Below are 25498 nucleotides of genomic sequence, written 5' to 3'. Positions count from 1 at the left end.
GAGCTAGAGGCTGAGTCAGCAAGATAAGCCAAAACTTGCTCTTGCTGCTCCGGCTTTAAAAGCGGTTTTCCTAATCCCAGAAAAGGGAGCGTTCGAGGCCTTGTGTAGCCGGACGACGAACCTGGCTCCACAGCTCCAGACTTAGGTGCAATATTTTTTCCCCCACGACCACCTGATGCTCCACCACTACCACTACCCTCATTACCAGCTGACAATGAACGCCCCCGGCCACGACCTCTTCCACTAGACTTCCTCATTGTTTTAAAAACGTAACCAAACTAACGTTATTTGTTGCAGTCACACAACTTACACGGTGAGCTATAACTTCAGTATGATTTAGCTACCCCTTTACAGGTTGGTGAGACCACAGCGAAAATCAGGCCCAATGTTACACACTCTTTTTTTGGTGGCTGCAAATTAGAGAGATGCCCCACACGCAGGACTGTCACTGAAGCACAAATGTTAATATTAATGTCACACTATTATTTTTTTTTTATTTTTATTTTTTTCAGGAACACTTTAGAAACCCCCCAAAAAAAAAAAAATAGATTTTTGCAGGGAGAATTTAGAAAACAAATGTAACAAACTATATGCTTTCTATGGGCCACTGAGTGAGAGATGACGCACACAGGAATCAGGAGTGGCACACAAGCCCAGAGGCCAATATTTTTCTACCAATGATTGATGGAGTTATTTTCTCTGGTAGATTTTGGAACCCAAATCAAGGAAAAAAAATGTAGGCTTTCTATGGACCACAATTGGAGAGAGAGAGAGAGAGAGATGGCACACCCAGGAGTCAAGACTGGCACACAAGCAGAAAGGCCAATATTAATCTCCCACTGTTTTTTTTTTTTTTTTTTTTTTTCAGGGAGACTTTAGAAAAAAAAATAATAAAAAAAATATGATTTTATCAGGAAGAATTTAGAAACCAAATAAAATAAAATGATTTTTTCAGGGAGAATTTATAAAACAAATAAAAACAAAAATAGGCGTTCTATGGCCCACTGACTGAGAGATGACGCACACAGGAGTCAGGAGTGGCACACAAACCCAGAGGCCAATATTTTTCTACCAATGATTGATGTAGTTATTTTCTCTGGTAGATTTTAGAACCCAAATCAAGGAAAAAAAATATAGGCTTTCTATGGACCACAATTGGAGAGAGAGAGAGAGAGAGAGAGAGAGAGAGAGAGAGAGATGGCACACCCAGGAGTCAAGACTGGCACACAAGCAGAAAGGCCAATATTAATCTCCCACTGTTTTTTTTGGTTGTTTTTTTTTTTTTTTTTTTCAGGGAGACTTTAGAAAAAAAAATAATAAAAAAAATATGATTTTATCAGGAAGAATTTAGAAACCAAATAAAATAAAATGATTTTTTCAGGGAGAATTTATAAAACAAATAAAACCAAAAATAGGCGTTCTATGGCCCACTGACTGAGAGATGACGCACCCAGGAGTCAAGACTGGCACACAAGCAGAAAGGCCAATATTAATCTCCCACTGTTTTTTTTGGTTGTTTTTTTTTTTTTTTTTTCAGGGAGACTTTAGAAAAAAAAATAATAAAAAAAATATGATTTTATCAGGAAGAATTTAGAAACCAAATAAAATAAAATGATTTTTTCAGGGAGAATTTATAAAACAAATAAAACCAAAAATAGGCGTTCTATGGCCCACTGACTGAGAGATGACGCACCCAGGAGTCAAGACTGGCACACAAGCAGAAAGGCCAATATTAATCTCCCACTGTTTTTTTTTTTTTTTTTCAGGGAGACTTTAGAAAAAAAAATAATAAAAAAAATATGATTTTATCAGGAAGAATTTAGAAACCAAATAAAATAAAATGATTTTTTCAGGGAGAATTTAGAAAACAAATAAAACCAAAAATAGGCGTTCTATGGCCCACTGACTGAGAGATGACGCACACAGGAGTCAGGAGTGGCACACAAACCCAGAGGCCAATATTTTTCTACCAATGATTGATGTAGTTATTTTCTCTGGTAGATTTTAGAACCCAAATCAAGGAAAAAAAATATAGGCTTTCTATGGACCACAATTGGAGAGAGAGAGAGAGAGAGAGAGAGAGAGAGATGGCACACCCAGGAGTCAAGACTGGCACACAAGCAGAAAGGCCAATATTAATCTCCCACTGTTTTTTTGGTTGTTTTTTTTTTTTTTTTTTCAGGGAGACTTTAGAAATAAAAATAATAAAAAAAATATGATTTTATCAGGAAGAATTTAGAAACCAAATAAAATAAAATGATTTTTTCAGGGAGAATTTAGAAAACAAATAAAACCAAAAATATGCGTTCTATGGCCCACTGACTGAGAGAGAGAGAGAGATGGAACGCTTAGTACTGGCACACAAGCCCAAAGGGCAATATTAATCTCCCTTTTTTTTTCCAGGGAGAATTTCTGAAACCCAAAAAAAAAATAAAATAGGCTTTCTATGGCCCACTATTTGTGAGAGAGATGGGACGCTCAGGACTGGCACAGATGGCACGCTCAGGACTGGCACAGAAGCCCAGAGGCCAATATTAATCTCCCTTTTTTTCTGGGAGAATTTATAAAACCAAAAAAATATTTAAATAGGCTTTCTATGGCCCACTATTTGTGAGAGAGATGGCACGCTCAGGACTGGCACAGATGGCACGCTCACAACTGGCACACAAGCCCAGAGGCCAATATTAATCTCCCTTTTTTCAGGGAGAATTTCTAAAACCCAAAAAAAAAATAAAATAGGCTTTCTATGGCCCACTATTTGTGAGAGAGATGGGACGCTCAGGACTGGCACAGATGGCACGCTCAGGACTGGCACAGAAGCCCAGAGGCCAATATTAATCTCCCTTTTTTTCTGGGAGAATTTATAAAACCAAAAAAATATTTAAATAGGCTTTCTATGGCCCACTATTTGTGAGAGAGATGGCACGCTCAGGACTGGCACAGATGGCACGCTCACAACTGGCACACAAGCCCAGAGGCCAATATTAATCTCCCTTTTTTCAGGGAAAATTGATAAAACAAAAAAAAAAATTAAATAGGCTTTCTATGGCCCACTATTTGTGAGAGAGATGGCACGCTCAGGGCTGGCTGGCACAGATGGCACGCTCAGGACTGGCACACAAGCCCAGAGGCCAATATTAATCTCCCTTTTTTTCTGGGAGAATTTATAAAACCAAAAAAATATTTAAATAGGCTTTCTATGGCCCACTATTTGTGAGAGAGATGGCACGCTCAGGACTGGCACAGATGGCACGCTCACAACTGGCACACAAGCCCAGAGGCCAATATTAATCTCCCTTTTTTCAGGGAAAATTGATAAAACAAAAAAAAAAATTAAATAGGCTTTCTATGGCCCACTATTTGTGAGAGAGATGGCACGCTCAGGGCTGGCTGGCACAGATGGCACGCTCAGGACTGGCACACAAGCCCAGAGGCCAATATTAATCTCCCTTTTTTTCTGGGAGAATTTATAAAACCAAAAAAATATTTAAATAGGCTTTCTATGGCCCACTATTTGTGAGAGAGATGGCACGCTCAGGACTGGCACAGATGGCACGCTCACAACTGGCACACAAGCCCAGAGGCCAATATTAATCTCCCTTTTTTCAGGGAAAATTTATAAAACAAAAAAAAAAATTAAATAGGCTTTCTATGGCCCACTATTTGTGAGAGAGATGGCACGCTCAGGGCTGGCACAGATGGCACGCTCAGGACTGGCACACAAGCCCAGAGGCCAATATTAATCTCCCTTTTTTTCAGGGAGAATTTATAAAACCAAAAAAAAAAATAAATAGGCTTTCTATGGCCCACTATTTGTGAGAGAGATGGCACACTCAGGACTGGCACACAAGCCCAAAGGCCAATATTAATCTCCCACTGTATTTTTATCAGGGAGAATTTATACACCCCACAAAAAAAAATACAGAAAAATGAAAAGGCTTTCTATGGCCCACTATGTGAGAGAGATGGCACACACAGGGATGGCACTCTAGCAGAAATGCCAAATTGCCAATCTTAATCTCCCACCAAAAAAAAAAAAAAACAGGGAATGTCCTACAATTACTATCTCCCTGCCTGCAGTAATCTCAGCCAGGTATGGCAGGCAGCTACTATCTCCCTGCCTGCAGTAATCTCAGCCAGGTATGGCAGGCAGCAATAAGGAGTGGACTGATGCACAAATGAAATAAAAAGTGTGGACAAACAAAAAAGATAGCTGTGCAGAAAGGAAGGAACAAGAGGATTTGTGCTTTGAAAAAAGCAGTTGGTTTGCACAGCGGCGTACACACAGCAATGCAGCTATCAGGGAGCCTTCTAGGGCAGCCCAATGAGCTACAGCGCTGAGGGGAAAAAAAAAAAAAAAAAACTTCCACTGTCCCTGCACACCGAGGGTGGTGTTGGACAGTGCAAATCGCTGCAGCACAAGCGGTTTTGTGGTTAATGGACCCTGCCTAACGCTATCCCTGCTTCTGACAAAGCGGCAGCAACCTCTCCCTAAGCTCAGATCAGCAGCAGTAAGATGGCGGTCGGCGGGAACGCCTCTTTATAGCCCCTGTGACGTCGCAGACAGCAAGCCAATCACTGCAATGCCCTTCTCTAAGATGGTGGGGACCAGGACCTATGTCATCACGCTGCCCACACTCTGCGTTTACCTTCATTGGCTGAGAAATGGCGCTTTTCGCGTCATTGAAACGCGACTTTGGCGCGAAAGTCGCGTACCGCATGGCCGACCCCGCACAGGGGTCGGATCGGGTTTCATGAAACCCCGACTTAGCCAAAAGTCGGCGACTTTTGAAAATGTTCGACCCGTTTCGCTCAACCCTAATGCTCAGTACATGCAGACAAGGACTTAGTCCCAGAGAAGTCCGCTCGCTGCTGACCAGCACTGACTTTAATGGCAGAGACTGGAGAAGCAGCACTAACTCTCAGAACAGAGTGAGAATGAGCAAGACGCTGGGACCGACGTCCTTGCTGAGCAGGCTCCACTGCGGCTGGACAAGAATGGGAGACCGCAGCGGAAGTGGCTCGAGATTCCCCCCGTGCAGAAGCGGGAACTCGACCCCTAACACTTGCTCCTTCGTCACACACCCCCTGACGAAGGAGCAAGTGCGTCCGAAACGCGCGTCGGGGTGCCTGAAAAGGTGCGGGAGGGGAGGCCTGACATTTGGTGATGTTCGTCGAACAAGTCGGCTAATATTTAAATGTTTGCCGAACCGAATTGATCTTCAAAATGTTTGCTCATCTTTAATTATAATCAATAGGAAATACAGACAAAGCTATGTGCTTGCACCAAGAAATCTCTAACTCATTGGAGATATAATATAATGTTTTTTTTCCACCGTATGGTATGATCTTTAAAGAGGTGATATATTTTGTATAGTTTTTCCTATTACAGATATTAATGGCATATTAACAAAATACATCATAAATGTATGCTTTATAAGGTTCCAATCACTGATTCTGAGAATGGGAGACCAGCATATTGATCGTTGTAGCTTTTCTCTGGCAGCAGTGTACTAAATTATTGCCAACCTAATATTTCAGCTTATTTTCTCTTGTTTGCCATTCTGTTTTTAAAATGTAAATCTTTTTGCATAACAATTGCACATACATTTATATTATTTAAGGCTATGGATACACCTTATATAATTTGAGTTACTTTCAATGTATTTACCTTTAAAGATAAAATGTATTTGCAATAGATTTTGATAAAAAAAAAATATATAACCACTGCAACTCTAGAATGGTTGAGATCTTTGGATAATAACATTATAAATAAAAGCCGATAAAGAAGGAAACAATCATAATGTTCAAGATTATTATGTAACTGTTTGTCTTTGTTTTTTAGTTTACGACCAAAAATACTAATTACACTGGTCTACAAAAAAAAAAATTCTGGCATAGACTTTAAGAACAGTTTTAGACTAATTTGAGGGTGCTGAATAGTGTTGAGCATTCCGATACCGCAAGTATCGGGTATCGGCCGATATTTGCGGTATCGGAATTCCGATACCGAATTCCGATACTTCCCGCGTATCGGATACCGGAATCGGAAGTTCCCAGAATTCAAACAGAACGCAGCAGCCAATGAGGAATGATTGGAAGTGTGGGCACATCCTGTTTAGCATGGTGGGCATGTAAGTACTGGCAAGGCTGTGATTGGCTGCTGAAATGATGTCACTCTGCACTATAAAAAACGCTGCCGCCATTTTGCGCTCACTCTGCTGTGATTTCAGTTAGGGACAGGACGCTGTGTTCTAACTGAGGGCCAGTTGAGCTAGCTAATTGCTTTATTTTCCTTTCCAAAGGCTAATTTAGCAAAACGCTGTGTGTTCTTCACTGTTCACCTTGCTCTTGCCTTGCAGCGCTGTTTTAACAGCGTTCTGCAAGGTCTCTGTGTGTGTGTGTGTGTGCAGCTCACTCTGTAGTCTGTGTGCAGCCATATACCCGGTTGTATTCAGCTCAGGGGGGGTTCACACTGCCTCACACAGTTGTCCTTTTTTGCTCATAGTGCAGCCTGCTGCACATTTTTTCTCAATTTTCCTATTAGTGTTTTTCCACCCGTCTCCAGCTAAATTGTGGAAAAACACTACATAGAATAACCTAGAGGGGGGTTTTTGGGCCTTGCAGCGCCGTTTACGGCTGTCTGCACGGTCTCCGTGTGAGCCCAGCTCGCCCTGTAGTCTGTGTGCAGCCATAGCCGGTTGGATTCAGCTCAGGGTTCGTTACTGGCTCATACCTTGAGAAAAATTTTCCTTTCTTTCAAATAGTGCAGCCTGTTTAAAAATTAAAAAAAAATTCCCTATTAGTGTTTTTCCACCCGTCTCCAGCTAAATTGTGGAAAAACACTACATAGGATAACCTAGAGGGGGGTTTTTGGGCCTTGCAGCGCCGTTTACGGCTGTCTGCACGGTCTCCGTGTGAGCCCAGCTCGCCCTGTAGTCTGTGTGCAGCCATAGCCGGTTGGATTCAGCTCAGGGTTCGTTACTGGCTCATACCTTGAGAAAAATTTTCCTTTTTTTCAAATAGTGCAGCCTGTTTAAAAATTTTTTAAAAAAATCCCTATTAGTGTTTTTCCACCCGTCTCCAGCTAAATAGTGGAAAAACACTACATAGGAAAACCTAGAGGGGGTTTATTGGGCCTTGCAGCGCCGTTTACGGCTGTCTGCACGGTCTCTGTGTGAGCGCAGCTCGCCCTGTAGTCTGTGTGCAGCTATAGCCGGTTGGATTCAGCTCAGGGTGCGTTACTGCCTCATACCTTGAAAAACAATTTCCTTTTTTTGAAATAGTGCAGCCTGTTTAAAATTTAAAAAAAAAAATTCCTATTAGTGTCTTTCCACCCGTCTCCAGCTAAATAGTGGAAAAACACTACATAGGATAACCTAGAGGAGGGTTTTTTGGCCTTGCAGCGCCGTTTACGGCTGTCTGCACGGTCTCTGTGTGAGCGCAGCTCGCCCTGTAGTCTGTGTGCAGCTATAGCCGGTTGGATTCAGCTCAGGGTGCGTTACTGCCTCATACCTTGAAAAACAATTTCCTTTTTTTCAAATAGTGCAGCCTGTTTAAAATGTAAAAAAAAAAATTCCTATTAGTGTCTTTCCACCCGTCTCCAGCTAAATAGTGGAAAAACACTACATAGGATAACCTAGAGGAGGGTTTTTTGGCCTTGCAGCGCCGTTTACGGCTGTCTGCACGGTCTCCGTGTGATTTAAACTAGCTCTGTAGCCCGATCTGCACAAAAAAAAAAGTAAAGTTCACCAAACACAACTTAACACTTGTGTAGGCCACATTTGAAAAATAATAAAGTTTAGTCCACACTTTACAACATTAGTGTTTCTTACACCTGTTAGGAGGAGCATTTCAGGAATAAGCACGCTAAGGCCTTAGTACTTTTCTGCTTATCTTTATCTGTCAACCAAGATGAAGAGGGCAGGGAGTAAGGCACGTGGGCGTGGGCGCGGAGCAGGGAGAGGAGCAGGGAGAGGACGTGGTGATTCTGTGCCTGCTGCGGGCGCCGGTGACTCGTCGTCACTCAGTTTCAGCAGGGAACAGTCCTTCATGCGCAGCTTTGTCGGAGAGCGCCGTGCACCGCTGCTGCGTGAAGACCAAATTGAAGCCGTTGTCGGGTGGATGGCAGCTAACGCCTCGGCATCGACTTCAGTTAGTGCCACATCCTCTCAGGCACAGAGCACTGGAGAGCAGCCATCTGTCTCTTCACCACCTGCCAAATTGGCCAGGCAGTCAGAGAGCCCAGGACAGGAGCCGTCTCTACTTCTGTTCTCTGAATCTCTTGGCTTGGAAACAGGGGGCCAGCCAAGCAGCATTGGAGAAATGGAAGAAGAGGCAGTGTGCAGTGATGCCCAACAGCTTTTTCTCTCTGACTCTGAAGAGGCAGGTGGGCCAGTGCCTCCGGTGACCACAGCGCAGTACGCATCTGATGATGAAACTCAGGTGCCGCTTTCTGATGCGTACTGTGCTGCCGAGACTACCCAGGAGGAGCAGTTGGTGGCAGAGGGTAGTGGAGATGATGAGGTCCTTGACCCATCGTGGCGTGAGGAACAGGAAGGTGGTGGGAGCAGCTCTGAGGAAGAGCTTCCCCTTACGGGCCAAAGAGGGAGAGGGAGGGGGAAGACTGCGGAGCCTGTAGCCTCCACTTTGGCACCCGTTAGGAGCCTGTCTCTTTCCAAAGCCAAAAAGGGCGCTCCCAAGACTTGCAGTGCCTGGTCCTTTTTTGACACAGTTGCAGATGACATTTGTTTTGTCAAATGCAAGCTGTGTCATCAGAAAGTAAAAAGAGGTAAAAGTGTCAGCAACCTCAATACCACAAATATGTGGAAACATGTGCGGAACAGGCACACGGTGGAGTTACAGAAACACAGTGAAGACGTAGGCCAACCAACAGCGGCAGCTACCACCTCTTCATCTCGTGTTGCCTCTTCCTCCACTGTTGTCCAGAGACCTAGTGTAATTCCACCCACAGCACCACCTTCCCAGTCATCCTCACACTCCCAGTCTACTCTACAGCCATTGGTAGTACAGGCATGGGAGAAAAGGCGGGCATTCTCGGCCAACCACCCCCGAGCACAGGCTCTGAATGCAGGCATTGCCAAACTGTTGTCCCTGGAAATGCTCTCGTTCAGGCTGGTGGAGACTGACAGCTTCCGTGACTTGATGGCATTGGCAGTCCCACAGCACAAGGTGCCCAGCCGCTTTTACTTCAGCAGGCAGGCTGTCCCTGCCCTGCACAGGCATGTTGAGGCAAACATAAAACATGCGCTACTGAACGCCGTCAGTAGCAAGGTCCACCTCACCACCGATGCGTGGACCAGTCAGCATGGACAGGGGCGATATGTTTCCCTCACTGCCCATTGGGTTAATGTTGTTGAGCCAGGTACAGATCGTGCGAGTGGCGCAGGACGTGTCCTGCCCACTCCAAGGATTGCAGGAATCCAGTCTGTACGCATCGACTCCTCCTCTTACACCAGTTCCTCAGATTCCTCTCTGCAGGATCCGTCACAGTCCACCTCCACATGGACCCGTGAACGTTTACCTATGACCGACATGAGCACAGCCGTGGCAAAACGTCAGCAGGCCGTCTTGAAACTAGTTTCATTGGGGCATCGAAGCCACACAGCGCAGGAGCTCTGGAATGCCATCAAGCAGGAGAGCGATGTGTGGTTACTGCCAGCGAATCTCCAGCCAGGCATGGTAGTGTGTGACAATGGCCGAAATCTGGTGGCAGCTTTGGCCCTTGGCAACCTCACTCACATCCCATGTCTGGCACATGTGCTCAATTTGATTGTGCAGAGTTTTCTGAGGGACTATCCGGATCTTGATGCCCTGCTGCACAAGGTCCGCCTAGAGTGTGCTCACTTGCGGCTTTCCAGCTTGGCCAGATCCCGCATTGCTGCTCTGCAGCGCCGATTCCGCCTTCCGGAACACCGCATCATATGTGACCTACCTACCCGGTGGAATTCCACGTTACATATGTTGGAGCGGTTGTGTGAGCAGCAGCAAGCAGTTATGGAGTACCAGCTGCATCAGGCGCAAAGAAGTCGCAGTCAGCGCCGATCAGACTTCACAACCACAGAGTGGGCCACTATGAAAGACGTCTGCCAGGTTTTGCGTCCTTTTGATTATTCCACGCGGATGGCAAGTGCAGATGATGCACTAGTCAGCATGACTGTCCCCCTTATCTGCCTGCTTCAGCAAACTTTGCAAGGGTTAAGGGATGATGTTGTGGAAGAGGTGGAGGATGAGGAGTCACCTTTTCCATCAGCTTCTGGAGAGTCAGCGCCACGTGGTTCCTCACAAAGGGGTACGCTGGGGCCAATTTGTGAGGAGGATGAGGAGGAGTCAATGGAGGAGGAAGAGCTCCGTCCAGAGGAGGGAGCGACACAATTGTCCAGTAGTCAGTGTGTACAGCGAGGGTGGGGTGATGACGAGCGGGCAGAGATCATGTCTCAAGCAGGGGACAGCGTTTCTGGGCCAGTTGGCACTCTGCAGCACATGGTGGATTTCATGCTGCAGTGCCTGAGAAACGACCGCCGCATCGACCACATTCTCAACATGCCTGATTATTGGGTGTTCACCCTCCTCGATCCTCGCTACCGGGACAACGTCCAAAACCTCATCCCTGCGTTGACCCGGGAGCGTAAATTGCGGGAGTACCACGACACACTGGTGAATTCCATCATCTTCTCCTGTCCAACTGAGAGGAGTGCTGCTAGTGCTTTACAAAGCAGCTCAGTGCGTCGAGGCAGTGGGGGAGGCTCTGCCCAAAGAGGGAGCAGAAGCAGTGCCTCTGCCCAAGGCAAGCCCAGTATGGCACAACTCTGGCACACTTTTGTGTGCCCGCCCCAAATGTCTACACCATCACCGGCGGCTCCAGTCAGCAGGAGGCAACGGTTCCGTCAGATGGTGACAGACTACATGGCTTGCCCTCTTACTGTACTCCCAGACGGCTCTTCCCCGTTCAAGTTTTGGGTCTCTAAGCTGGATACATGGCCAGAGCTAAGCCAGTATGCATTGGAGGTGCTGGCTTGCCCTGCGGCTAGTGTCTTATCGGAACGTGTCTTTAGTGCCGCAGGTGGTGTACTAACAGACCGTCGCATGCGACTATCCTCCGATAACGTTGACCAGCTTACTTTTCTGAAAATGAACCAGGCCTGGATCTCGCAGGAATTTGCCACTCCTCTGCCTGATTAAGTAATTGGGTGTCATCCAGGTCTCCTGCTGTGTTCATCTTTCTACCACCTGAACTGCTATTCCTGGGCTCCAACACCGCCAGTTGCGGCTCAGAAGTGCAGGCTGCACAGTAAAAACATACGACCCAGTGTTATTGGGTTTCAGTAACGTCAGCTGATCCCCAGCTGTGTAGCCGGCAATGTGTCCTGCGACCGCCACGCTGGCACAACAACCTAAATGTAAGGGAACCTGCCCCCCCCCTGTCGTTTGTTACTGAAAGAGCCATCTTGTGCAGCAGTAATGCTGCACAAGGAAAAGGTAGCTCTTTTTTTTTAGCTCCTTGCACACGCAGAACTTAACACTTATAAAATGTGTTCACTGATACCGTTATACTGTCCCGGAGCTGGGACTTTCCTTCGCAATGTGACGCAGCACAGCCGTCATTCCTACCCCCTTGGTGCCATGCGCTGCCTCCTCAGCGTTGTTTTAAGCTGTCACGGAGCCTGCGCTGTTCTGTTATCCCTTGGGCATGCCCTATTTGCGCTGCCTGTCTTCTGACATAATTTGGTGTCAGGCTGGCTGCGCCTGTGCGGCCGCGCTGCCCGAGATCCCGCCTCGCTGTGTCTTCTGATTGAGTCACACTGCGGGCCTGGGATCCATGGGCATGCGCAGTGCATATCTTCCCCTCGGGCTCTCTCTCATTTCCCTCCGCCTTCTTTAGACTGTGCGCCGTCAGCTGATCCCTAATAGCATGCCACGGCCGTGACACCGCACAGTCCGAAGAAGAGGGAAGGAGGGGAGTGAGAGTCGAGGATATGCACTGTGCATGTCCATGGTTCCAAGGCCCGCAGTGGGATTACGTTGGACGAGACTGCGAGGTGGGATCTGGAGCAGCGTGGACGCACAGGCACTGACAGCCTGACACCAAATTATGTCAGAAGACAGGCAGCACTAATTGGGCATGGCCAAGGGCTAACAGAACAGCGCAGGCTCCGTGACAGCTTAAAACAACGCTGAGGAGGCAGCGCACGGCACCAAGGGGATAGGAATGACAGCTGTGCTGTGTCCCATTACGAAGAAAATTCGCACCTCCGGGACTTTTTAACGGTATAAGGGGACACATTTTTAGTGTTTACTTCGGTGTTTGCAAGGAGCATAATTAAAAGAACCACCTTTTCCTTTTGCATCGTTAGTGCTGCACAAGATGGCTCTTTCAGCTACAAACGTCTTGGGGGGGGTTAAAGGTTCCCTTTCAACTTGCTCCAATCAGGCTTCGGCCTAGACTCTGTTCCTCTGCTCCTCCTGCTGTCCCTGGGCTCTAACACCGCCAGTTGGTGCCTGGAAGTGCTGTGTGCACAGTCAACAGTCGCTCCTCTGTTATTGGGGTTCAGTAACGTCAGCTGATCCCCAGCTGTGTGTGCGGCAATACCTCCAATCTGCTCCTCCTGCTGTCCCTGGGCTCTAACACCGCCAGTTGGTGCCTGGAAGTGCTGTGTGCACAGTCAACAGTCGCTCCTCTGTTATTGGGGTTCAGTAACGTCAGCTGATCCCCAGCTGTGTGTGCGGCAATACCTCCAATCTGCTCCTCCTGCTGTCCCTGGGCTCTAACACCGCCAGTTGGTGCCTGGAAGTGCTGTGTGCACAGTCAACAGTCGCTCCTCTGTTATTGGGGTTCAGTAACGTCAGCTGATCCCCAGCTGTGTGTGCGGCAATACCTCCAATCTGCTCCTCCTGCTGTCCCTGGGCTCTAACAGCGCCAGTTGGTGCCTGGAAGTGCTGTGTGCACAGTCAACAGTCGCTCCTCTGTTATTGGGGTTCAGTAACGTCAGCTGATCCCCAGCTGTGTGTGCGGCAATACCTCCAATCTGCTCCTCCTGCTGTCCCTGGGCTCTAACACCGCCAGTTGGTGCCTGGAAGTGCTGTGTGCACAGTCAACAGTCGCTCCTCTGTTATTGGGGTTCAGTAACGTCAGCTGATCCCCAGCTGTGTGTCCGGCAACGTGTCATGCGACCGCCACGCTGGCACAACTAAAATGTAAGGGGACCTGTCCCCCCCCCTAGGCGTTTGTTACTGAAAGAGCCACCATGTGCAGCACTAATACTGCACAAGGGAAAGGTCGCTCTTGAAATTATGCTCCTTGCAAACGCTGAACTACACACTCATGTAATGTGTCCCCTCACACCGTCCAACCATCCCGGAGGTGGGACTTTCCTTTGTAATGTGACGCAGCACAGCCGTCATTGCTACCCCCTTGGCACCGTGCGCTGCCTCCTTAGCGTTGTTTGATTCCGTCATGGACCCTGCGCTGTTATGTTATCCTTTGGCCATGCACAGTTTGCGCTGCCCGTCCTCTGACATCATTTGTTGTCGTCCTGGCTGCGCCTGTGCGTCCACGCTGCCCGAAATCACACCTCGCAGTGTCGTCTAATGTGATCCCACAGTGGGCCTGGTATCCATGGCCATGCGCAGTGCATATACTAGCCTCTCACTCCTCTTCTTCACGCTTCTTCAGACTAGGCGGCGTCAGCTGATCCCTAATAGCATGCCACGGCCGTGACGCCGCACAGTCTGAAGAAGCAGGAAGGAGGTGAGTGAGAGGCGATGATATGCACTGCGCATGCCCATGGATCCCTGGCCCGCAGTGGGACTACATTAGATGACACTGCAAGGTTGGATCTCGGGCAGCTTGGACACACAGGCACTGCCAGCCTGACACCTACATGATGTCAGAAGACGGGCACCGCTAACTGTGCATGGCCAAGGGATAACATTACAGCGCGGGCTCCGTGACAGAACCAAACAACGTTGAGGAGGTGGCGCCCGGCACCAAGGGGGTTGGAATGACGGCTGTGCTGTGTCACATTACAAAGGAAAGTCCCACTTCCGGGATGGTTTGACGGTGTGAGGGGACACATTATATGAGTGTGTACTTCAGCGTTTGCAAGGAGCATAATTTTCGGAGCCACCATTTTCCATGTGCAGTATTACTGCTGTACAAGATGGCTCTTTCAGCAACAAATGCCTGGGGGGGGGGGGGTTAAAGGTTCCCTTTCAACTTGCTCCACTGCAGGCTTCGGCCTACACTCCGCTCCTCTTTGATTCCCTGGGTTTCAACACTGTCAGTTGCCACCTGGAAGTGTTGTCTACACAGAAAAAACACTAGCTGATGTGTCAGTGGGGTTCAGCACCGCCAGCTGTTCCCCTGCTGTGTAGTCGGCAACGTGTCCAGCACAAGCCACGCTGGCACAACAGAACAAAAGCTGCCACCAGTGCAGGCTTCGGCCTACACTCTGCTCCTCTCCTCCTCCTGCTGACCCTGGGCTCAAACACCGCTAGTTTTTGCCCGGAAGTGCTAGCTGCACAGAGAAAAACACCAGCCAATGTGTTAGTGGGGTTCAGCACCGCCAGCTGTTCCCCTGCTGTGTAGCCGGCAACGTGACCTGCAAACGCCACGCAGGCACATGAACTGAAATTAAAGGGAACCTGGCCCCACCCCCCCAGGTGTTTCTATGTATAACAGCCACCTAGTACAGCAGTACTGCTGCATTTGTACAAGGTGGCTGACTTTTTCTCCTTGCCCACGTGGAACTCAACACGTACAAAATGTGTCTCATTGAGACCATTCCACTGTCCCTGAGGTGTGACTTTCCTTTCTAATGATACGCAGCACCCCCCTTGGTAGCGTTTCCTGTCTTTTGTCATCATGGTTAGCTGGCTGCGCCTGTGCATCCGCCCTGCTAGAAACAACGCCCCTCGTTGTCATATTTATTTTGTCAGCGAGGGTGTGGTTTATGGGCACGAGCAGTGCATATGTTCGCCTGTCTTAACTCATCTCCTTCCGCCTTCTTCAGACTGTGCGGCCTCCTGGCCGTGGTAGGCAATAAGGGATCAGCTGAGGCCGCCCAGTCTGAAGCAGGTGTAAGGACATGTGTGAGCGGCAAACCTATTTACTGCACAAGGCCACGAATCCCAGCCACGCAGTGTGATTTTTTGAAAACACACTGTGGGTCTGGGATTCATGTCCATCGCTAACCGCAACGGCCGACATGAAATGAGGTCAGAAGACAGGAAGCGCTCACAGCGCATGGCCAAGGGATCACAATAGCGCAGACTCCTGTACAGCAAATAACAACGCTCAGGAATCTGCGCCCAGTACCTAGGTGCAAATTTTGATACCTGTGCTGCGTCTCCTTAAAAAGACAAGTCACGCCTCCACAACTGTTTGACAGTATAATGGGCTAAATAGTGTACGTGTTTTATTCAGCATGTGCAAGGAGCAAACTAAATAGAGCAACCTTTTACTTGTGCAGCATTAATGCTGCACAAGGTGTGGCTCTTGTACCTTGCAACACCTGAGGGGGGGTTAAAGGTAACCTTTGAAATTGGTTCAACTAGGCTTCGGCCTACACTCTGCTCCTCTCCTCCTCCTGCTGACCCTGGGCTCTAACACCGCCAGTTTTTGCCCGGACATGCGATCTGCACAGAGAAAAACACCAGTCAATGTGTCAGTGGGGTTCAGCAACGCCAGCTGTTCCCCTGCTGTGTAGCTTGCATCGTGTCCAGCACAAGCCACGCTGGCACAACCGACCAAAAGCTGCGACCAGTGCAGGCTTCGGCCTACACATTGCTCCTCTCCTCCTCCTGCTGACCCTGGGCTCTAACACCGCCAGTTTTTGCCCGGACATGCGAGCTGCACAGAGAAAAACACCAGTCAATGTGTCAGTGGGGTTCAGCAACGCCAGCTGTTCCCCTGCTGTGTAGCTTGCATCCTGTCCAGCACAAGCCACGCTGGCACAACCGACCAAAAGCTGCCACCAGTGCAGGCTTCGGCCTACACATTGCTCCTCTCCTCCTCCTGCTGACCCTGGGCTCTAACACCGCCAGTTTTTGCCCGGACATGCGAGCTGCACAGAGAAAAACACCAGTCAATGTGTCAGTGGGGTTCAGCAACGCCAGCTGTTCCCCTGCTGTGTAGCTTGCAACGTGACCTGCAAATGCCACGCAGGCACATGAACTGAAATTGAAGGGAGCCTGCCCCCCACCCCCAGGTGTTTCTATGTATAACAGCCACCTTGTACAGCAGTACTGCTGCATTTGTACAAGGTGGCTGACTTTTTCTCCTTGCCCACGTGGAACTCAACACGTACAAAATGTGTCTCATTGAGACCAATCCACTGTCCCTGAGGTGTGACTTTCCTTTCTAATGATACGCAGCACGACCCTTGTTAGCGCTGCCCGTCTTTTGACATCATTGGTTAGCTGGCTGCGCCTGTGCGTCTGCCCTGCTCGAAACAACGCCCCTCGGTGTCTTATTTTTTTGGACAGCGAGGGTGTGATTGATGGGCATGTGCAGTGCATATGTTTGCCTGTGTTCACTCATCTCCTTCCGCCTTCATCAGACTGGGTGTCCTCATGGCCGCGGCAGGCGATAAGGGATCAGATGAGGCCGCCCAGTCTGAAGCTGGTGTAAGGACATGTGTGAGTGTCAAACATATTTACTGCACAAGGCCACGAATCCCAGCCACGCAGTGTGATTTTTTGAAAACACACTGTGGGTCTGGAATTCATGTCCATCGCTAACCGCAACGGCCGACATGAAATGAGGTCAGAAGACAGGAAGCGCTCACAGCGCATGACCAAGGGATCACAATAGCGCAGACTCCTGTACAGCAAATAACAACGCTCAGGAATCTGCGCCCAGCAGCTAGGTGTAAATTTGTACACCTGTGCTGCATCTCCTTAAAAAGACAAGTCACGCCTCCACAACTGTTTGACAGTATAGTGGGCTAAATAGTGTACGTGTTTTATTCAGCGTGTGCAAGGAGCAAATTAAATAGAGCAACCTTTTACTTGTGCAGCATTAATGCTGCACAAGGTGTGGCTCTTGTACCTTGCAACACCTGAGGGGGGGTTAAAGGTAACCTTTGAAATTGGTTCAACTAGGCTTCGGCCTACACTCCTGCTGACCCTGGGCTCAAACACCGCTAGTTTTTGCCCGGAACTGCTAGCTGCACAGAGAAAAACACCAGTCAATGTGTTAGTGGGGTTCAGCACCGCCAGCTGTTCCCCTGCTGTGTAGTCGGCATCGTGTCCAGCACAAGCCACGCTGGCACAACTGACCAAAAGCTGCCACCAGTGCAGGCTTCGGCCTACACTCTGCTCCTCTCCTCCTCCTGCTGACCCTGGGCTCAAACACCTCCAGTTTCTGCCCGGAAGTGCTAGCTGCACAGAGAAAAACACCAGCCAATGTGTTAGTGGGATTCAGCACCGCCAGCTGGTCCCCTGCTGTGTAGCCGGCAACGTGACCTGCAAACGCCATGCAGGCACATGAACTGAAATTAAAGGGAACCTGGCCCCACCCCCCCAGGTGTTTCTATGTATAACAGCCACCTTGTACAGCAGTACTGCTGCATTTGTACAAGGTGGCTGACTTTTTCTCCTTGCCCACGTGGAACTCAACACGTACAAAATGTGTCTCATTAGAGACCATTCCACTATCCCTGAGGTATGACTTTCCTTTCTAATGACACGCAGCACCCCCATTGTTAGCGCTGCCCGTCTTCTGACATCATTGGTTGGCTGGCTGTGCCTGTGCGTCCGCCCTGCCCGACACAACGCCCCTCGTTGTCTCATATATTTTGACTGCGAGGGTGTGATTGATGGGCACGAGCAGTGCATATGTTCCCCTGTCTTCACTCCCCTCCTTCCGCCTTCTTCTGACTGTGCGGCCTCATGGCCGCGGCATGCGATAAGGGATCAGCTGAGGCCGCCCAGTCTGAAGCAGGTGTAAGGACATGTGTGAGCGGCGAACATATTTACTGCACAAGGCCACGAATCCCAGCACCGCAGTGTGACTTTAGGAAAAGGCACTGTGGGTCTGGGATTTATGGCCATCGTTAACCGCACCGGCCAACATGAAATGAGGTCATGAGACGGCCTGCACTAACAGGGTATTGCCAAGGGATAACACAAGAGCGCAGTTTCCTGTACTGCAAATAACAACGGTAAGGAATCTGCGCCCAGCACCTAGGTGTGAATTTGTACACCTGTGCTGCGTCTCCTTAAAAAGACAAGTCACGCCTCCACTACTGTTTGACAGTATAATGGGCTAAATAGTGTACGTGTTTTATTCAGCGTGTGCAAGGAGCAAAATTAAGAGAGCAACCATTGACTTGTGCATCATTAATGCAGTTCAAGGTGTGGCTCTTGTACCTTGCAACACCTGAGGGGGGGTTAAAGGTTACCTTTGAAATTGGTTCAACTAGGCTTCGGTCTACACTCTGCTCCTCTCCTCCTCCTGCTGACCCTGGGCTATAACACCGCCAGTTGTAGCCTGGAAGTGCTAGCTGCACAGAGAAAAACACCAGCCAATGTGTTAGTGGGGTTCAGCACCGCCAGCTGTTCCCCTGCTGTGTAGCCGGCATCGTGTCCAGCACAAGCCACGCTGGCACAACTGACCAAAAGCTGCCACCAGTGCAGGCTTCGGTCTACACTCTGCTCCTCTCCTCCTCCTGCTGACCCTGGGCTCAAACACCTCCAGTTTCTGCCCGGAAGTGCTAGCTGCACAGAGAAAAACACCAGCCAATGTGTTAGTGGGGTTCAGCACCGCCAGCTGGTCCCCTGCTGTGTAGCCGGCAACGTGACCTGCAAACGCCACGCAGGCACATGAACTGAAATTAAAGGGAACCTGGCCCCACCCCCCCAGGTGTTTCTATGTATAACAGTCACCTTGTACAGCAGTACTGCTGCATTTGTACAAGGTGGCTGACTTTTTCTCCTTGCCCACGTGGAACTCAACACGTACAAAATGTGTCTCATTAGAGACCATTCCACTGTCCCTGAGGTGTGACTTTCCTTTCTAATGATACGCAGCACCCCTCTTGTTAGCGCTGCCCGTCTTCTGACATCATTGGTTGGCTGGCTGTGCCTGTGCGTCCGCCCTGCCCGACACAACGCCCCTCGTTGTCTCATATATTTTGACTGCGAGGGTGTGATTGATGGGCACGAGCAGTGCATATGTTCCCCTGTCTTCACTCCCCTCCTTCCGCCTTCTTCTGACTGTGTGGCCTCATGGCCGCGGCATGCGATAAGGGATCAGCTGAGGCCGCCCAGTCTGAAGCAGGTGTAAGGACATGTGTGAGCGGCAAACATATTTACTGCACAAGGCCACGAATCCCAGCACCGCAGTGTGACTTTAGGAAAAGGCACTGTGGGTCTGGGATTTATGGCCATCGTTAACCGCACCGGCCAACATGAAATGAGGTCATGAGACGGCCTGCACTAACAGGGTATTGCCAAGGGATAACACAAGAGCGCAGTTTCCTGTACTGCAAATAACAACGGTAAGGAATCTGCGCCCAGCACCTAGGTGTGAATTTGTACACCTGTGCTGCGTCTCCTTAAAAAGACAAGTCACGCCTCCACTACTGTTTGACAGTATAATGGGCTAAATAGTGTACGTGTTTTATTCAGCGTGTGCAAGGAGCAAAATTAAGAGAGCAACCTTTGACTTGTGCATCATTAATGCAGTTCAAGGTGTGGCTCTTGTACCTTGCAACACCTGAGGGGGGGTTAAAGGTTACCTTTGAAATTGGTTCAACTAGGCTTCGGCCTACACTCTGCTCCTCTCCTCCTCCTGCTGACCCTGGGCTATAACACCGCCAGTTGTAGCCTGGAAGTGCTAGCTGCACAGAGAAAAACACCAGCCAATGTGTTAGTGGGGTTCAGCACCGCCAGCTGTTCCCCTGCTGTGTAGCCGGCATCGTGTCCAGCACAAGCCACGCTGGCACAACCGACCAAAAGCTGCCACCAGTGCAGGCTTCGGCCTACACTCTGCTCCTCTCCTCCTCCTGCTGACCCTGGGCTCAAACACCGCCAGTTTCTGCCCGGACATGCTAGCTGCACAGAGAAAAACACCCACCATTGTGTCAGTGGGGTTCAGCACCGCCAGCTGTTCCCCCGCTGTGTAGCCGGCATCGTGTCCAGCACAAGCCACGCTGGCACAACTGACCAAAAGCTGCCACCAGTGCAGGCTTCGGCCTACACTCTGCTCCTCTCCTCCTCCTGCTGACCCTGGGCTCAAACACCTCCAGTTTCTACCCGGAAGTGCTAGCTGCACAGAGAAAAACACCAGCCAATGTGTTAGTGGGGTTCAGCACCGCCAGCTGTTCCCCTGCTGTGTAGCCGGCAACGTGACCTGCAAATGCCACGCAGGCACATGAACTGAAATTAAAGGGAACCTGGCCCCACCCCCCCAGGTGTTTCTATGTATAACAGCCACCTTGTACAGCAGTACTGCTGCATTTGTACAAGGTGGCTGACTTTTTCTCCTTGCCCACGTGGAACTCAACACGTACAAAATGTGTCTCATTAGAGACCATTCCACTGTCCCTGAGGTGTGACTTTCCTTTCTAATGATACGCAGCACCCCCCTTGGTAGCGCTTCCCGTCTTCTGACATCATTGGTTGGCTTGTTGCGCCTGTGCGTCCGCCCTGCCTGAAACAATGCTCCTCGTTGTCTTACTTATTTTGACTGCGAGGGTGTGATTGATGGGCACGAGCAGTGCATATCTTCGCCTGTCTTAACTCATCTCCTTCCGCCTTCTTCAGACTGTGCAACCTCATGGCCGCGGCATGCGAGAAGGGATCAGCAGAGGCCGCCCAGTCTGAAGCAGGTGTAAGGACGTGTGTGAGCGGCCAAAATATTTACTGCTCAAGGCCACGAATCCCAGCACCGCAGTGTGACTTTATGAAAAGGCACTGTGGGTCTGGGATTTATGGCCATCGTTAACCGCACCGGCCAACATGAAATGAGGTCATAAGACGGGCAGCTCTAACAGGGCATTGCCAAGGGATAACACAAGAGTGCAGACTCCTGTACAGCAAATAACAACGCTCAGGAAGCTGCGCCAAGCACCAAGGCGTTATTTGGGACACCTGTGCTGCGTCTCCTTAAAAAGCCAAGTCACGCATCCACTACAGTTTGACTGTAGAATGGGCTAAATTGTGTACGTCTTTCATTCAGCGTGTGCAAGTAGACAAATTAATAGAGCAACCTTTCACTTGTGCAGCATTAATACTGCACAAGGTGTGTCTCTTGTACTTTGTAACACCTGAGGGGGGGTTAAAGGTTTCCTTTGAAATTGGTTCAACTAGGCTTCGGCCTACACTCTGCTCCTCTCCTCCTCCTCCTGCTTCACCACGGGCTCTAACATCGCTAGTTTTTGCCCGCAAGTGCTAGCTGCACAGAGAAAAACACCCGCCATTGTGTTAGTGGGGTTCAGCAATGCCAGCTGTTCCCACACTGTGTAGCCGGCAAAGTGTCCTGCAAACGCAACGCTGACACAAAGCTGCCTCCAGTGCAGGCTTCGGCCTACACTCTGCTCCCCCTGCTTACCCTTTGCTCCAGCACCGCTAGTTGGGGCTCTAGGAAGACAATCTTTAATAGGCAACGCATCTGGGTTCCAGCACCGCCAGCTGGTTCTCGGCAGTGTTTTTGTCACAGGTACTCCCTCGTGCCAAACCTGGTTTCAGCACCGTCAGCTGTTTCCGGGTTGTGTCAAACTCGCTGAGACGCCTATGCTTGCCCCGTCGTGTTGCGGTCGGGTTAGCCAACTCCAGGGTGCCTCCAGTTTAGGAGCTTCCTATGTGGGCTGCGTGAACTGGTAGTCAAGGCTGGTTCTGTAGTGCCAGTAGGCCCAGCTCCCCCTGTAGGACTGTTGGGGTTCGGTAACTGCGGCTGCCTCGCGGCCTAGCTGTTCTCTCCTCTCCTGTGGGCCTTGGGGTCCACCACCTGGTTCCAGCACCGTCAGCTGGTTCCAGGCCGAGCCTTTGGCTTAGGTGCCTCCTCCTGGGTATCCGAGTTCCGCCAACGTCAGGCGGTCCTTGGTAGTGCTTTTAAGCGCGGGCACCTACAGCTTAGTAACCGGGTTCCAGCACCGCCAGCTGGTCCTCGGTCGTGCCATTGGCTCTTGCACACTGGGGCAACGCATCTGGGTTCCAGCACCGCCAGCTGGTTCTCGGCAGTGTTCTTGACACAGGTACTCCCTCGTGCCAAGCCTGGTTTCAGCACCGTCAGCTGTTTCCGGGTTGTGTCAAGCTCACTGAGACGCCTATGCTTGCCCCGTCGTGGTGCGGTCGGGTTAGCCAACTCCAGGGTGCCTCCAGTTTAGGAGCTTCCTATGTGGGCTGCGTGAATTGGTAGTCAAGGCTGGTTCTGTAGTGCCAGTAGGCCCAGCTCCCCCTGTAGGACTGTTGGGGTTCGGTAACTGCGGCTGCCTCGCGGCCTAGCTGTTCTCTCCTCTCCTGTGGGCCTTCGGGTCCACCACCTGGTTCCAGCACCGTCAGCTGGTTCCAGGCCGAGCCTTTGGCTTAGGTGCCTCCTCCTGGGTATCCGAGTTCCGCCAACGTCAGGCGGTCCTTGGTAGTGCTTTTAAGCGCGGGCACCTACAGCTTAGTAACCGGGTTCCAGTAACGTCAGCTGGTCCTCGGTCGTGCCATTGGCTCTTGCACACTGGGGCAACGCATCTGGGTTCCAGCACCGCCAGCTGGTTCTCGGCAGTGTTTTTGTCACAGGTACTCCCTCGTGCCAAACCTGGTTTCAGCACCGTCAGCTGTTTCCGGGTTGTGTCAAACTCGCTGAGACGCCTATGCTTGCCCCGTCGTGTTGCGGTCGGGTTAGCCAACTCCAGGGTGCCTCCAGTTTAGGAGCTTCCTATGTGGGCTGCGTGAACTGGTAGTCAAGGCTGGTTCTGTAGTGCCAGTAGGCCCAGCTCCCCCTGTAAGACTGTTGGGGTTCGGTAACTGCGGCTGCCTCGCGGCCTAGCTTTTCTCTCCTCTCCTGTGGACCTTCAGGTCCACCACCTTGTTCCACCTGGTTCCACCTGGTTCCAGATGCAACGCATCTGGGTTCCAGCACCGTCAGCTGGTTCTCGGCAGTGTCTTTTGCTCTTGTACCTTCTGCTCCCCATCCTGGTTCCAGTACCGTCAGCTGGTTCCGGGCAGAGCCTTTGGCTTAGGTGCCTCCTTCTGGGTATCCGAGTTCCGCCAACGTCAGGCGGTCCTTGGTAGTGCTTTTTAGCACGGGTACCTCCTGCTTAGTAACCGGGTTCCAGTAACGTCAGCTGGTCCTCGGTAGTTCCATAGGCTCTTGAACCTTCGGGTAGCCATCCGAGTTCCAGTTCCATCAGCTGGTTCTTGGCATTTTCTCAGCCTTCTTGTACCTTCTGCTACATTTCCAAGTGGAAGACCCTAAAGTCGACGACCCGGAAGACCACCCCGATGACGACGTCGACGACCCGGAAGACCACCCCGACGACGACGGCGGAGACGACGACGGCGGAGACGACGACGGCTGAGACGACAACGGCGGAGATGACGACACTGGAGACGACGACCCTGGAGACGACGACATGGAAGACCGAGAAGCAGAAGAAAAAGAGGCTGCAGAACAAAGAGCAGAAGAACATTAAGCATAAGACTTAATATCAGAGCAAAAGATATTATCTAAATTATATGCAGAAGAAGACTAAGCAGTGTATGGGGGTGAGTCCGTTCCTCCTCGTGGTGCCCCTGGATAAAGCCTGATGCTGCAGGCCAAACTGAACGCGGACAAATGTAACTTTTGTGACTGGCAGAACGGAAGGTGTAATCTTCCAACTTTTATAGATAACAACTACGGGAATGCCTGTCACAAATGAGAATATGATGAAGAAGTAGAATAGGAAGAATAATAACAGTGGAATAAAAAGAATATGTAGAATAGGAAGAATAATAATAGTTGAATAAAATGAATATGAAGAATGTGATAAAAAAAAAAAAAAAAGGTAAAGGATGAAGAAGAAGATGAATAAGGTGAAGAAGAAGTTGATGTCAAAGATGCTGATGATGATGAAGATGAAAGTGTGGGAAAAGAAAAAAAAAAAAGAAAAAAAAGAAGGGGAAGGGGGTGGAATAGTGAAACATCAATATCTGACAAAATAAAAAAAAAATTTACATAGTCAATATCTTTGTCACTCCGAACGTCTTAAAAAAACCCAAAAAACATGCTATTCTATTTGATTGGGATAAACCTCTATGACTTTAATGTCTCCGCCACCTCCCCAAATACATCCGGCATTATTCTTAGTTGTTTTCCTTCATGTAGAATGAACCTACAAGGCAAGAAAGGGTTTATTTTAATTCCGATATTTTGGTCCCATTGACTTGCATTGGGATCGGGTATCGGTATCGGCGATATCCGATATTTTTTGAATATCGGCCGATCCTATCCGATACCGATACTTTCCGATATCGGAAGGTATCGCTCAACACTAGTGCTGAATTCAAATCTGATCTTATAATTTCTCTATCTCATCATGTTTTTGCGCTTTAGGTATATAGCCCATTTTCATGAATTCCATGATAAATATAAGTAGTGTATGAAAAGTGCCTCCCAATAAATATGAGCATATCTTTGTTTTCTTTGCATAATTCCCATTTGTTATGATAAGAAAGTAAACAGTTTTCAACGTACACAACAGTCGTGTGCAGATACTGTTTTATTTAATGAAATTTTCAATGACTTTTGATATTTATTGTTTTTATCCTGCTGTTTTTCTGTTTTTTTGTTTGTGAATCAATACCTAAGGTGTGTGGGGGACAGAAATTCAATGAACAACTCAGGTAGCTAACAACTTTTATCTTGTATTTCTCTGCAGGATGTTTTGCTGATCTAACAATGGCCTATACATCTCGCAGAAGACAGTGCTCAAATGATCCAAATATTTTTTGTTACATCTGTGGAAACTTTACTGTGAAGACTCAGAGGCGCAGCGTTACTGACTTTGTTACGAGGGTGTATTTTGCGTACTTCAAAGTAAAACTTGGAGACCAAGACAAGCATTGGGCGCCTCACAAAGTGTGCAAAACCTGTATTGAGAGCTTGAGATCATGGTCTCAAGGAAAGAATGCTAAACTTCAGTTTGGAGTTTCTATGGTTTGGAGAGAACCAAGCAATCATTTAGAAGACTGCTATTTCTGCCTTGTCGATGTAAAAGGTTTCAATAAGAAAAACGGTTTTAGGAAGTTTTACCCCCAGCAGTTCGCGCCCAGCATTTCGCCCCCAGGAGTTCGCCCCAAGGTACACTTTGCCCCCGAACATTTCGCCCCCAGCATTTCGCCCCCAGGATGTTTCGCCCCCGCATATTTCGCCCCCCAGCAGTTCGCCCCCGGATGTTTCGCCCCCGGATGTTTCGCCCCCAGCAGTTCGCCCCCGCACATTTCGCCCCCAGCAGTTCGCCCCCGGATGTTTCGCCCCCGGATGTTTCGCGCCCGGATG

The sequence above is a fragment of the Ranitomeya imitator genome, chromosome 4, assembly GCF_032444005.1.
Source record: "Ranitomeya imitator isolate aRanImi1 chromosome 4, aRanImi1.pri, whole genome shotgun sequence".
Classification (NCBI taxonomy): domain Eukaryota; kingdom Metazoa; phylum Chordata; class Amphibia; order Anura; family Dendrobatidae; genus Ranitomeya; species Ranitomeya imitator.
Note: the sequence above shows the minus strand (reverse complement) of the source record.